Source organism: Patella vulgata, chromosome 6, assembly GCF_932274485.2.
Source record: "Patella vulgata chromosome 6, xgPatVulg1.2, whole genome shotgun sequence".
In the NCBI taxonomy this organism is placed as follows: Eukaryota; Metazoa; Mollusca; class Gastropoda; family Patellidae; genus Patella; species Patella vulgata.
In genome coordinates, this window is record NC_065884.2 from 22,361,065 (window position 1) to 22,374,451 (window position 13,387).

The 13,387-nt window shown below is 34.8% G+C and overlaps 1 protein-coding gene across 3 annotated transcripts in view; it reads left to right on the forward strand.

The window, feature by feature from the left end:
* LOC126823213 (uncharacterized) overlaps positions 1-13,387 on the forward strand; it is a 35,784-nt gene that overhangs the window by 954 nt on the left and 21,443 nt on the right. The window contains exon 1 of one of the 3 annotated variants that reach the window (XM_050551870.2): positions 13,048-13,066. The exons of the other annotated variants lie outside the window; for them this stretch is intronic. The gene's annotated coding sequence lies outside the window, so the exon portion shown is untranslated. Of the gene's footprint in view, positions 1-13,047; positions 13,067-13,387 lie in introns of those variants that run through there. 3 annotated transcript variants of the gene reach the window in all.

Genomic DNA, 13,387 nt, shown 5'->3' on the forward strand with positions numbered 1-13,387 from the left:
TGTTGACCAGAATAAAGATTGGGACATATTATTCAGTTACAACAAGAATGGTATTGAGCCTTTAATGTTTTGTTGTAAGATATATTTTGATATTTGTTGGTCCATAAATTTTGGCCATTGTAATTAATTGTAATGAATCAAACAGTAATTTTGGTTGGGGGTAGGTTGACTGGAGGCTGATACCTCACCAGAATATTGACTATTATATTGCATGAAAACAGCATAATGGATTTACCATCTGTGGGTTTTTTAATGTATGTGGAATGGATAGGATTAACTTCATTTTAATTGATACAGTCTTTTATTATAATAGTAAGTGCAGGAGGACCGCACTACACGTAAAACAAAAATCTACAAGATAAACCTGCGGACAAGACACAGAAAATAGACATTGCACCAAATAAACAAATGGATACTGTCAAATATTTTCAAAACTTTAGCCGTATTTATAAGAAATGTGAACCAATGGATAAATCATAGGCGACATAGGTCTTGAATTTTGAATGCGCATGTGTATAGACATGATAAGGACATTATATTATACTATATTACACATGAAATTTAAACAGATGATTTAACTTTTAAAAGTCAACAATCCTGAACAAAGATAATTTAGACAGTGTGATATACTGAACATATATTGAGCTTCAGGGTAGGAATTGTTTTCTGTTCCCCTGCAATTTAAGTAAACCACATGAAACTGAAAATTTGGATTTCTGCGGAAAAGTACTACAGTACTTTGGATTGTCAAAATATTTATTCCGAAGAGAAATACAATTTTTAGAATTTTCTCAATTTTGAGAACATTTTTAAGTGGTTTTAGACACCAAAAACTACATGTATAAATTTAACTGTGTCTTTTGTATTTTATGGTTGAATTCTTTAAAATTCTAATTTCATAACATACATATTGACTGACAGGTAATTTCTTGAGTTGATCAATTACACTGCTAGTCACTTGAAACTGACAAACATGACTGTAATAAGAGCCCTGTCCCTAAATGGTCTTCCTCACAAAATTAACATATTTGATTCACTATATATGTGTTTTAAAGCTTTTTTAAAAACAATTATATATTACAGAATCAACAAATGATTTGTAATTGGAATAGAATTGTGCTATTCTTACACTTTTCTCAGCAGTCATGCTTTATATCTTTAAATTAAAGATACATTATGGGAGATTAGGTAAAGAGCTGGTAGTTCTCACTATAATAGTTAAAAACTAGCCTCGATCATCATTACTAATAGTCAGGCGCGGATCCAAGGGGGGACGCACCCGGCGCACGCCCCCCCCTAATTCCGCGGCAAGGTGTAAAAACAAAAGTTGCAGTCATCTCTCGTGGATTTATTTGCGAAGAGTAGAACAGCTACCATGTAAGGCATGTTTCAACCGGGAAAGAATTACGGAAGTGCCCGGATGAACGCTATGTAAACAAAGAGAAATGGACTGACGGAGGACAACAAACCCATTAAAAAAATAATTTCTAGTTCATCAATGACAAATAAAAAAAATGATGACTCCCAATTTCTGGCCATACTTATTTTTAATCTTGGTCCCGCAACCAGCCTGCAGGCCCCAAAACTTATGTGACCCAAAAGATTATCGCCGGTCTATAGATGGGTGGGGCTCTAAACTCTAAGTATGACTAAATTATCCAACAGGATATACCCAAATATTTACAGGGGATTTTATATTCGTTATTCTCTTACTATTTGGAGTGGATTAAATATTCTATATATGTGACTTAAATACGTAGGCTAAATGGTACCTAACCAAATTTGACCGATCATGGATATACATTACCTCACACAACTTTACCTGTCATCTAAAGTTCTAAAAAAAACACGCTCATCTTTGGAAAAGAATTTTCAACCTTCTTTCATAAATCACTACCTCCTTCAAACCACATGCCTTTCCTTCAGTCTGACTTTTTTCAGAAATTTTTCAGGCAGTAGACTACCGATCTGTTCCTGATGATTTTGCAGACAAAAAACACTGAAAATAGGGTGGGAGTTTTGTTTAATATTTGGAGATCAGATGCCAGGAAATCGCATTATGAAGTCTTATCTTAGCAAATTTCACACCTGCGGCGCTCATGATTCGGGCTTCGCACTCAAAGTACGCCTTTCGAAATATCCTGGATCCGCCCCTGATAGTCGGTACGATAAAAATACATAGACTCGATTATCCATTTTTTGATTTAATCAAAAGCAGCAGACTAGGTTCTAATCCAATAAATATTGCAGGCTAGCGATGCTATCGAGAGTTGATTATGGTCTGGATAAGTTAATTAATATTTAATAAATAATTTAGATAAGATTTCAGGCCTAAAGAAAAAAACTGCAATTGGCAGATTTAGCTCTTGCATAATGTATGTTGAAAGATATTTTGGTTTTTTTTTACTCCGTGGGAATAAATCATACTATGTGGCCTCAATAAAACCTGTAATTATATTCCACACACATATTTATACTTGACTAATTGTGAACATTTCTAGTTATGATATTAACAGGGTGTAATAAGCATTCTGTAGCTAGTTATTAAACCCAAACGTTTTTGACTTGATTGTGGAGTACAACAGCCAGACTAGCCATGCTAACGTAATGACATGATCAGTTAAGCTTGTTAAGTTGACTTATTATGGTTAAAAAGCCTCAGGTTATGTGACATTAGTAAAAAAAAAAAACTACTTGTGAATGCTGTCTCTATCTCCTCATATAGTGTTGAAACTCAATATTGAATTTTTGGTTTAAAGATGAAACTGACATTGTCTGCTAGGTATTTACTCTGTCTACAAAGTAGTTTTCTTTATCCAAACTTTTGACCTGGTAAAGTCAGCTCTTTGTTGAGTTGACTCTTTTGAGATGTACTCTATGAAACGATTATCTAGACTACTTGTTCTCAGAATTTCAAGAAAAACAAGTATAAATCCTGTTGAATTCCAAGTAGGATTAGTTGCACTCTTAAGTTAATGGTACCTGATGATCATGTTGTTTTACTGGAAATGTTCCACAATGGCTGACTAGATATGTATACCGTTAAGGGTTAATTTGTTTGTTGTAAAAGTTTTCTCTTTCAAAATTCTGAATATTGTCAGTTGATACATAAATATGTGTAGTTCATTGAACACAGATTTTCATGGTACACATGTACAAAGCTTGCCATTTTAAAAAACATTTTTATTATTCCTCGAATCAAGCTTTATATATAAGGTAAATTAAATGTAAATATGGCTGTTGTGCAGGAATCAGGCTATGGTATGCATATAAAATTTCTCTAACAACTGATATCATTTACCTCTGGACTAATAAATGGAACCTTAGGGGGATTGTATATTTTGGGCATCAGTTGTTCTCAATTTATAGGTTAGAGATCTTGATAGAAATTAAAAACTTTGTGGGATTTTTCATTGGGCGTAGGGGGTGGGGGGGGGGGGTAATATATCTAAGAGATTTTGCAGTGTTATCATTCTATCCATATTTAAACTGTTTAAAAAGCTTGGAATAAGGTTCTTGCCATCACAAGATTATGAATTTGCACCTTCCGTCTTGCAGGCCTGGGAATAACGGTTTTAGTTGTACCTGACAAAATGTACCTGGCATCTTTAACTTTGTACTGGACATGGTTTAAGACTGTAAAAAAGACAAATCAGTGGCTGAAAAAATGACAGACCCAGAGTTATTGTGCCTGACAAAGCCTGGATTTGTGCCTGACATTGTAACAAAATCCGATGTGACCAGTTATCTAAATTATCAATTAGACATTAATTAACTTATCCAGACCATAATAAACTCTCGATGTCAAGGCTAGCCTTCGATGTTGGCTGGATTAGATTCCTATATGCGGCTAACGGCCGTTGATAATTAAATCAGAAAAAGTGGATAATCGAGACTATGCTGTTTATATAAATGATTTTAGTAATGATGACCGAGACTATGCAAAAATTTCACCCGCTTCTTTCTCGGTTCATAGTGGATCAATTTGACTGAAATTTTCAGCAAATTACCTTTACACTATCTAGTTTTTAACTATTATAATTATAGCGAGAACTGCCATCTCTTTATCTTATCTCCCATAATGTATCTTTAAGTTTAAAAGAACACAGCAATGTTAATTACGGCAGTTGCAAAGATAAAATACAGAAAGCAACAGTACATCAATATCATTGCTGACATCAGACTTGATCCCATTTCCTGTTGCATATGTTTAGTTTGTCATTGTTAAGTTCTGCATTCTGTATTTTACATCTGGCTTCTTCTTTCTATCTGGTGCCACTGTAACTTGCAAACACTGCACTTCTCCTAGAAGTTGCCTTTACGACGTAGGTTTCTTTCAGACAACAAATTATTGTTTTTCAACCATATGTTTACAAGACATCGTTCAGTTGTTGTGGAAGTGTCTTTTTCGTGAATAGTGAGTCCAAAAACATAAAAAAAAGAGGTATCACAAGCCACGCTTTATATGTTTTAGAGGTTAAATTCCGAAAAAATTGTATTTTTGGCCACCATCTTGGAAAAAGTGTGTGATCTAATCAAAATACAAAATTTTGACAACAGATCTCATTGGATTGGGTTATAATACACTAACTCACCATAGAACCACATGCTTATTTGTTTTGATTCCGAAAAGGTCATTAGTGCCAGGTCCTAATTGTAGAGCATGAAATCATAGTGCAGTAATATAAGTTGTCAAATCTAGCTATACATGTACATGTATCTCATTAATTAATATTTTCATAATTTTAATTACTTATCAGTTAATAACACATCAATCATTAATTAATTACTGGTTTAAATCCATAACATTATTTCTCTTTCTCAAGTGCAGGCTGGGTTGGTCTTATTTTGGGAAAGCTAAAGTATTAAATATCATAATGAGTAGACTTGTGTCCGAGGACATGAAAGAAACTGTCAAAATTACATGTTGACAACCTAGTTAACTGTAATGTATGACTTTTCTTCCATTTCAAGGAAAACAGGTTTTATAGTTGGGATGAAAGATGTGGAAATACATTTCATTATACTCTAATCGAGATTTGGTTGAGAGTTGAGATATATTTAATGTTGAGAAATATTTCTCTCCAATTTTTCTCTTAAGATTTCACTAGTTATTTGTTTTCCCCACCTAAGTGTTACTGTATATCTTCCCTGGTAATAAGGTACCGGTAGCTAATAGTAATTAACGCCAAATTTAGAGATTTATTTAATTACTTCTTTGCATGAATGTTGGTACTGCTTCTTGTGTGTAAAATAAAGCTGTATATGGTTCCATGACATTTTCACATAATATATTGATAGTTTAACTCAAGCCACCTATAGATATTTAAATCCACTTGGGTTCTTGTAAAATAAGAGGCAAATTTGGAGGTCATCTATCTTCCCATGATGATGAAAAGAAGTGGTAGACTGATGAATGGATTATAAAAGATAAGGAGAGGCTATAGTTTGTATGTGACAAAGTGCTAAAAACTCTTTTGAACCAGTATTGATGTAGTGTCAACAATTTATTGCCAGAATAAATATAGGGTATCTACCGCTTTACCTACATGTACACTCCCTCATATATATGGGCATGCCATCAACTATATAATACATTGTATACATGTGTTGTAATATGGGTCATGAAAGATATTTTTTTTTCCTCTATTCTTTATGATGTATTATAGAGTAATATTGTATGAATGAAGTGTAGAGACCGAGTATTATTGAAGTGTATACCGCTAATATTATTATTATAGACTACTGTAGAGTAAGTAGATAATAATATATTGACCAAGAGCTTGGTTATTTTGTGATCAAATTATGAAATCACTAGAAGTGTTTTGTCACTGAACTCTTTTTCTATGGATTATGTCAAATTTTCTCACGATATAAAACTATCACAGATGAGGTTTGGATAATGTTTGATGGTGGTCATTTAGGTGTATAGATTAGGTGTCAGGAAGGCCACTATGGGCTGATACCTGACTGAATTTGTGTAAAATGTGACTGAATTATCAGAAAACTGTCACAATATAGTACATACCTGTGATATACCTGTACAGGTTAGACAGGTATCAGAAAGATCATTTTTACAATGTCAACACATTGAATTAGTATACTTCCATGAAAAATAAGACGATCATGGGTTCGGGGTTTCGATCGTTCACTTGTACACAAGGTGTAGTTTCATTTGCCAATTCTTGTTTACGTAATTCTTTTGGTTCTTCGGTTTGTAACCTCCTGCTAGAGACTCCGACATGCTAGCAAACTGTTGAAATAAAGATATTATTGTTATATGGTGCTAGCCAAAGATGACATACGGTAGTGTTTTGATTCTGGGGCCACACAAACTAAAGTTTTACATCAAGTGTGCTGGCGATATACAAAAATTCAAACGTCTTTGAACTTTACTAAATTCTAAAAACAAAGCCAACTGCCAAACGTCCTTGACACAGGTAGTTTTTTAGACTGGTTTCAAAATTGCCAAGATATAATATTGAACACAATGTTCTCTTGTATTACATACGAACTTAGATATCTATGACATACAGTACAGAAGTCAGAGTTTCACTAAAATGCTAGTTTCTAAGAATTATCAACACGTCAGTTTGTCGAAATTTGTTCACTTGGTGGACCGAATCTGGCCTGTGGGCCGCATGTTTAAATGACAACCCTGGTTTAGATGATGTTAAACCCCATTTCTCTGTGTCTCTCACTTTTTTGGCTATTTTGCATTGCAAAATTTATGTGCTGAAAGAAGTTGCCAAGTTTGTCACGCTAGTACATGTACGTCACCTAACCTGTGTTAGGAAGATGTTGGCTGTCCACTAAAAGTGTTTTCTAAAAGACATGTTTAAATTTGTTTGAGGATTTACTAAAGTTGGCAGGTCGTTCATGTACTTATTGTTACTGACCTTCGCAAGATTTCAACACTTGAATCCAAACGAATAACCAGCTGGGTAAGAAAATGTTAAAAAAGATGGATTTTACTAGAATTTAATTTATCATTTTCTGCCAACAGTGGTTCAACCCACCCTCCTAGTTTCACACGTTATTCATTTCAATACAAGTGTTGAAATTTTATCGACAGTCCTTTATCAATAATTCTACAAGTAAGGTAACTTACATGTATCATATACTATTCAAAAAAAGTAGGGGATATTTGATTTTTAAGTGTTATTAAAGTCACCTAATGAAACTGACGAAGAAACAAATGACAAAATGAAATGAAGTTCACATTTATCGATTTATTCCAAATGATCGTTAGACTAAGTAAGGCACAGACTGACCATTATAAGGGTAAAATGATACCCGGGGTCAAACAGCAAAGTTACCACAGCATCACAACCAAGTCAGTAACGGGTAAATCCTCCTCTGTTTGCCAAACAAGCATTGATCCGACGTGGCATACTCCTAATGAGACGTCTAAGGTCATTTTGGTCCAGATTGTCCCATTCCTGTTGCAACGCAGCAGCAAGTTCTTGGACATTGGCAGGACGTTGTTGACGTTGACGTAACCTCTGTCCAAGCATGTCCCAGACATGCTCGATGGGGGAGAGGTCGGGACTCAGTGCTGGCCAAGGTAATGTGGTGATGTTCTGTTGTTGGAGGTAACCTGTAACGATCCTGGCCCTGTGACATCTTGCGTTGTCATCCTGGAAGATGAAACGGCGGCCATGACGTCGTGCGAACGGCACAACATGGACTGCCAAGATGTTGTCCCGGTAGTACTGGCTGGTAACACGCCCTGCAACAACATGTAAAGCCGTTCTTCCAGCAACAGTGATGCCTCCCCACACCATAACAGAACCACCCCCAAATCGATCATGTCTGATGACGTTAACGTCTTGGAAGCGCTCGTTTCGACTACGCCACACCCTCCTACGTCTGTCCAAAACATCAACAGTGAACCTTGACTCATCTGAAAACATCACATTGCTCCAGCGTCGATTATCCCAGTGTTGACGATCCCTACACCAACGACGTCTTGCCTGAATGTGATGATCTCTCAAACAAGGGATCACGCGAGGACGTCGGGCGCGAAGGTGACCCCTATGCAGTCGATTCCGAATCGTCTGGCCACTCACTCTCACACCAGTGTCTGTTTGAAGACGAGCGCTGATCTGATTTGCTGTGATGACACGATTTCTCAAGGCCAAGGTACGGATAAATCGATCCTGGGCTTGAGTTGTCGCCCTTGGTCGACCTGAGCGTGGTCTGTCATGTAGAGATTGTGTATCACGGTATCTGGACCATAGCCTGCTTATGACAGACTGGGAAAAAAACAAACAGGGATGGGGAGTGTAGCAATGATCCACAAGACGGTTTTCACTTTGCGATATGTGTAGGTATGTCTTCCAACATCTGTTAAAAGGGTGCCTTTGAATGATATATTCTAAGGTAAAATTGGTGGACTCAAACTTTGGCATTATGGTAAATCCGAAATGAAGACTGGCATACGCGATAGAGTGTAATGTGAGGGACTTTATACTCTTATTTCAAATTCCAATTGTCAATGGTTCTTTCATGTGCACATCAATGCGTACACAGGACCTCAGAGGGTTTTTTTTGCCCTTTGCCGACCCTCTGTTCTGCACTTTTAGGCAAGTTTAGCTCTTACATAATTCCTCTGTAAATATGGTATTAACAATGTTCACTAAAAACAGGCATGAACAGTAAACTTTTGCCTGTCATTACACAGGTATGTCAAGCATCTACATGGATTTGACAGATATAAACAAGCGGCCTATGTCTGTTATTTTACCCTGAGCTTTTTATTGATTTTTGATTCAGTCAACCTGATATGGCAGAGACATTTTCTTCTAGATTATCATTATTATGGCTTTTTGTTCAGACCAGATATTGTTCACTGTAGCTATTTATATTTTTAATTCTTATACATGTACATCTGGACCAGATGATTAGACATAAGCATACTTTTCAGGTCATCTGCAAAACGAACATACTTGTTAAAATATAAAAAAAACTTCAGTTTGGTACAGCTGCTGAGCTCATAGGTCATTTTCTGCAAATTAGTTCAATTCGATGTTTTATAATAGCCTTATTTTGGAATATACTGTGTGGATCTTTCAAAAATTTGTGCAATTTGCGATGAGTGTTTACATTTCATTGCCATACTCTTTATTATACATGTTCCACTACTAGGGGATTAAGTGATCTGGTGGTGTGGTTTTGATCCCAGAATTGTGGGTTTTCTCTGGGTGCCCCAGTTTCCTCCCACGGCTAAAGACCCTTCTAGTTTGGTGCAGCTGCTGAGCTCAAAGCTCTTTTTGCACAAATTAGCTCAATTCTATGTTTTATATTAGCCTTATTTTGGAATATACTGTGTGGATCTGTTCAAAAATTGGGACAATAAATTTTTATATTTCGTTATTGTACTCTTTATGATATCAAGGGGGATTAAGTGGTCTAGTAGTATGGTTTTGATCCCAAAGTTGTGGGTTTTCTCTGACTGCTAAAGACCCCTATGCACAAGCAAATTATTGAAATAAAATTTGACCATATGTTAGTCCCGAAATGACCTAGTTTGTGTCGAGTGGACGTTAAACCCCATTTCTCTCTCTCTCTCTCAATATATACAAATATCTACAAAGGGAGTAGTCTCAAGAAATGTTATTAAACAAGTTAATTAGTTGGATTGTTTTGTTTTATCTTAAGCAGTATTGTGGGATGGCTTGCCAGGCAAGAAACAGAGTATAGTCCTTCAAATGAGACAAAAAACAAGGTCATGTGTACACATGTGTGTGGCCATAAAACAGTGTGTATTTCCAAATATATATGTATTTTGCATTTACATAGTTTTAATTCCATTGTTTCTCAGTCATGGTATAGATTCTCTCTGATAATAGCAAAAAAAATTAACTTATTCTAAATGCAGTTTTCCTTGTTGTTTTGTAGTTTGAGGTGTTTTTACAATGTGATAAACACAGAATATAGAACAAAATTACAGTTATTCTTAAATTTACTTTCCTGCAGCTACTCCAAATAAGATCTATAATATGAACAATGTCATAAAAATATTAAATATAAAAAAATAAAATTGAATTGTAACATGTCAGTCCCGAAATGACTCTCTAGTCTAATGCTACCATCACAGTTTTGTGATGGAATAAATTTGTAAAAGGCATGAAGCTAGGTTATCCTGACATTTTCTAATACAACTTACTAAGAAAAACAAGTCCAATTATCGAAATTTATTCCTTACAAGTTCCCTTCAGCAGAAAATCATTACAGTGTTATTTGGATGGCTGTGGTATCAGTTTTACCCTCATTGTTGTCATAAGCTGTCTTTTTCTAATGATCAGTATTATTACCACTACTACTTCCAAATATATTGATTATTTTATCAGATGAATTTTTGAATTAATCCTCTTTTTATTTTGGTAATTCTAAATATTTTGCTTAAAGAGACATTCTCAGTTTAGTAATGATTTTTAAGGAGTTCAGTGACATTCAAGTTTAAAGCAACGATGCATGATTTGTATTTTTCATAGAATATAAAATTTCTCATGGCATAATCCTTGCTAATATGTACTGATTAATCAACATTTAATTAAGAAATCTAAATACCACACTAGATAATCAGATTTTAAACAGGATCCGTCAATTTGATTCACAGCAAATAAAGTTTGTGGTCATCTTGTTACATAGGGAGCAACATAGTCTAGATCGATGGAATTTTAAACTTGCCATATCTTTGTAAATACTGAATGGAATTGAACCATATTAGAGACTCAACTTTCACAATATTGTGTTTTCAGGGGATTCTGTAGCGCTAAATTCATGCATAGAGTCTTTAAGTATAAGTATGGTAGTGCTTGGGTTTTCGATAATAAGGAAGTTAGTGTAGCGTTGTACATGTAGATCAAAAGATAATATAAACAAAAATTATTTGTAATTGAAATGATAATGCTTCTTTAAAGGGTTATTCTAAAAGTTTCATTTTGATATGCCCACATTGATATGTGGTTGTATATTGTCGCCGCCCCCGCCCGTCAATTGTCTTTAAATTTATACACAGTGTTTAAGGTCATGAGACGAAGAAGCCTTTTGATTATCAGCGATTTCTGATAATTACTGCCAGAGTTATGGCCCTTGATTACTTTGAAAAATCTTGTGGGATGCTCTATAGGCTAAAGTTAATATCCGATTAACTTTAAATTTATATACAGTATATAAGGTCATGAGACGAAGAAACCTATTGATTTTCAGCGATTTTTGATAGTTACTGCCAGAGTTATGGCCCTTGATCTCTTAGAAATATCTTATTGACGTTATAGAGTTTAAAGTAAATATCCGATTGGCTTTAAATTTATAGACAGTGTTTTAGGTCATGAGGTGCAGAAGCCTTTTGATTTTCATTGAATTTCTGATAACCATGTTCCAATTTTGCAGTCTATCTGAACTTTAAAGATAATGAATGTCATAAATTAGGAATTGGATTTTTAGTTTTCCTGGATGTATATTGGGTCATTTTCCTCAGTACCTTTACACATTAAAATATGACCCAATATACCAGGAAATCTCTAAAATGGATTTTATTACAGTAAGTTTGCCAATTTATGTTACTAATACTGTTTGTGTTCGTGTTTGGAATTCGCAGGAATAAGCGCCACGGTAAGCATGTCAAAATTACTGATGTTTTACAAATGCATAATAAAGATAATTTGTTTTACTGTAAATATAGAGCACATGACTAGAGTAAATTGTAGATGTAATTGAATTTCATAAACCTGTTTTGAGCAGACTGTCATTTTTTAACCCATAAACCTGTACAGCACTCAGTAGAATTATGGAGGGTTGAGTGGCCGAATATTCTAAGGCATGCACGTTAGATCATAAGGTCTGTCATAGAGTCAAGTGGCATGGTTTTGATTCCCCACATGAATTTGACAAGGTCTAGGGTCGTCTGTCCAACATGTGGGTTTTCTCTGGGTCCCATGGTTTCCTCCCACTGCTAAATACCCCTACACAAAAGTGAATTATTGAAATAAAATTGAATGATATGTTAGTCCTGAAATAAATTAGTTTGTGTCTGTATTGATTTCATTCAGCTTTGTATTCCTCTCGCAAAAACCTTTTAATAATGATTTTAAAGATATCATTTCTTGGCAATAATAATTTATAGGTGTTAAAACATTCCAGCCAGTACAGCAATCTCCATCATCAAAAATGTCCAGCTTTCAAGTATAAATAACTTTGGGTTTCAGGTTGCATTTCTCATACAACAATTTCTATATGCTTTTTTTCCCCACCTAAATTTGTCAGATAAATATTCCTTTTTATCAGGCCTTTTTATTGATGAATAGACATTGCCAATGTAACTGTAGCTGGAAAGAAATATAAAAAAAACTTGTGTGTACAAATGGATAGATGCACTGGTTACTCGTGGGTCGACTATTTACTTTATTGATGGAATACCATGCGTGTGCATTATTTAGTTTCTCAATCAAATCTGTCTGATCTACAAAATACCATATATTCTCTCCACAGACTTTTAATATCAATCATATACATGTACATGTATTGTAAACCTTGCTTATTAAAACAGGTTAATTTTATTTCAAAATGCAAAAGAAATATTATGCTTTAAATCGTTAATGAAATTTAGTGTAGATTGATAGGTTTTAGAACCTGTGCACCATGATTATTCATTTCTCTTCCATTTACTCAAGTTCTCTTTCTGCAATCAGGATCCGTGGGATAAAAATGACTTACCGAGGATTCTCATCACGAACATGTAGTTCTACATTAGTTCAATTAAAATATATTATGGAAACATCCAGTGTAATGTCCCTCAGTTATTTAAATTACCACATGACAGCTAAAGTCTCACGGGCATGATTTAGGAGTAAAAGACATGATCTCTCAAGTGTAAGTGATTTGTCAGACATGTTATTTCGCACATTCTGTAGAATGGAGAGAAAAACCTCAGCTCATTAAAAGCAATTTGTGTCTGTGTGATAAACCAGACTACACAAGTATCACAACTCCTAATAAACCACAACTAAAGGATTTTTTCTGTCTCTGTTCTGTGGTACCTAAATTGTATTGAAATCTGGTGAGTAAATTTTTTGTAATTAGTTGTGTGAATAATGTTTGTCTCATACACGGGGCAGGTGTGACATGTTCTTTTAGAAGATTTAATGACACCTCTCTTCTGTGTTAAGCGTGTGCAGATAATTTTATTTTATTTTTAAAATGTACATACATGTAACAAGGTACATGTATATATACATGTAGTAAGATTTCTGTATCCAAAAATTGTCTGTCGAATTATTTCCTTGGTTGAAAATAGACATTACTACATGTGTATACCATGCCGCAGTGTCTATTTCAAAGAAGCATTATATAAGATTTAGATAAAGAGCTGGACGTTCTT